General features: G+C 39.4%; 1 protein-coding gene across 1 annotated transcript in view; it reads right to left on the bottom strand.

Moving 5' to 3' along the window:
• LOC132103859 (leucine-rich repeat and immunoglobulin-like domain-containing nogo receptor-interacting protein 1) overlaps nucleotides 1-1507 on the bottom strand; it is a 7641-nt gene extending 6134 nt beyond the window's left edge. The window contains exon 1 of the mRNA XM_059508919.1: nucleotides 1444-1507. The gene's annotated coding sequence lies outside the window, so the exon portion shown is untranslated. The remainder of the gene's footprint in view (nucleotides 1-1443) is intronic.
• Between the last annotated feature and the right edge of the window lie 993 nt (nucleotides 1508-2500).

Below are 2500 nucleotides of genomic sequence, written 5' to 3'. Positions count from 1 at the left end.
GGTAGCTTTTTCTTTCCTTCCGTGTGGTTTTGTTCATGGTGGTTTAGTAGAATGAGCAGTGTGTTCAGAGACAGATGAGTGTGTGACACATGAACTGATTCTGACGCTGTGATTGTGTTCATCTGTGTGAATGAGTGGAGATCTGTGTGGTTTAATGCACAAGTCCAGTCTAATCTGCTCTTCAGAAGGCTGTAATGTTCATCTGTCTGTTTACTGCAGCATGCTCTGTTTCAGTGCGTTAAGCATCTTTAAAAGTGCTCAAGAGGCTTTAAACTTCATGCCTTTAAAAGACCATCGCAGATGTGACTGCTCAGGATTAGATTTACTCATTAACACTCATTTGTTATTACAACAGTAGCATTATGTGAATGAATGTCAACGTTTCCCTGCATGCACATGTATTTCCGACCCCCAACAGTCATTCATATTCATGCATTTAGCAGATTCTTTTATCCAAAGTGACTCGCATTCCACTGGATGCACAAAGTTCATGCAAAGTTCATGCATTCCATGTGAATCAAACGCGTGAGCTTGGCATTGCTTGCATGATCGTTGAGCACTAGTAATACAAGTGATTATAATAAGCACATAATGATTTTTGCACACATATTAACAGGTCACAGCATTAGCTTTTAATTTGATTTGAATAAAAAATGTGTCTGTGTGCTGAACATGATGCTACTGTATTTCTGGACTCGGTGAGAGCATGCATTACTCGTCTCAGATTCAGTATTGTAATATTAAAAGCATTATCTTTCCCAGCACTGCTCCTCAGCAGACTCACATGAACACACCAGCAGCACACACCTGAATACACCACACCGCTTCAGGCATGACCAGCATTAAGGGTCAAAGGTCAGTGACAAGTCAAGTCTCAAGGGCATTTTATATCAAATATACACAGACACACACATAGAGATTTTTATGTGCACCCATTGACATGTTTACATACAGTATATTGGCATTAAAAACAGAAAATGAAGCCTCGTTCTGAGGGATTTCTGAATTGTGAGATTATTTTCAGGACTAACCTCAAATTCTCATTACAGTAATTAACAAAATCTCCGTCTGTCTGGAGACAATGATTTTCTATGTTATAAAAAATCCCAGCGTGCATTTGAAATTGCACTTCACAAATACATTAAATAATTAATTTAATTAATCATTTACTGTAAATAATACACCAATAATAATTTTTATCAACATTTCGCTATCAATTTATTAATATATATGCATTACAACTAAAAACAGGAGTAAAGCCGCTGTTTAGTCATTAATGTCACAATGCACAGATATTTTTAGTGCCAAATACTGGTTCCTAAAAATAAGGTTTTTGAAGCAAACATGCCTTGCGTGTGTGAGGTGACCCGGATGCTCGTGGCGAGTTCCTATCGCGCTCAGCAGTAAACGGACTTCAGCTGTTCTGTGTGTAGATGATCTCACCTGCTGCCAGGTGTCTGAAGCGCGAGCTCCATCAGCTTCTGACCGAGAACTGCTCCACCGGAGAACGCCGCGCTCGCGCGATTCATCGCGTCCACGTGTGCGCGCGCTCGGAGTTATTTACGCGAACATGAGCGTGGATTCGAGCCAAGACCGCGCATTAGTTCAGCCGCGCGAGCAAGACAAATCTGCGGATTTAACACTGCATTCATAAATATATCATGAAATAGACTGGAATAAATCAGACGGAGAAACTGAGGTGTTCATGTGGCGCCTCCAGCATCCACAGAGTGAGGATATTCATTACAGTTACAGTAAAACATGACTACTGAGAGTTTACAGAGATATAAGAGAGCGTGTGATACAGTACATTAAATTCATGACTGTTTGAGGCGATTTTATGTGTTTCAGACAGTGTGTGTGTGAGAGAGATTAACAAATAACCAGACGCCACCTGATTCTAATATTCCATCAACGTTTAATAATAATGACTTTATGAATTTCTTCACTGATAAAATAGATAACATTAGAAATACAATAGCGAATGTAGATTCTACAGCGTCTAACACTTCAGTTTCATCCATCGCACCCAAAGATAAACTGCAGTGCTTTACAAATATAGGACAGGAAGAGCTAAATAAACTTATCACTGTATCTAAACCAACAACATGTTTATTAGATCCTGTACCCACTAAATTACTAAAAGAGCTGTTACCTGTAGCCGAAGAACCGCTTCTCAATATCATTAACTCGTCGTTATCTTTAGGTCACGTCCCAAAACCATTCAAGCTGGCGGTTATCAAGCCTCTTATTAAGAAACCAAAACTAGATCCTAGTGTACTGGCAAATTATAGGCCTATTTCAAATCTTCCATTTATGTCTAAAATTTTAGAGAAAGTTGTGTCTGCTCAATTGAGCACCTTCCTGCATAAAAATGATCTGTATGAAGAATTTCAGTCAGGTTTTAGGCCCCACCATAGCACAGAAACTGCACTTGTTAAAATTACAAATGACCTGCTCCTTGCGTCAGATCAAGGCTGCATCTCATTTCTAGTCTTAC

The sequence above is a fragment of the Carassius carassius genome, chromosome 25, assembly GCF_963082965.1.
Source record: "Carassius carassius chromosome 25, fCarCar2.1, whole genome shotgun sequence".
Taxonomy (NCBI): domain Eukaryota; kingdom Metazoa; phylum Chordata; class Actinopteri; order Cypriniformes; family Cyprinidae; genus Carassius; species Carassius carassius.
Note: the sequence above shows the minus strand (reverse complement) of the source record. Positions and strands in the feature narration are given on the sequence as shown.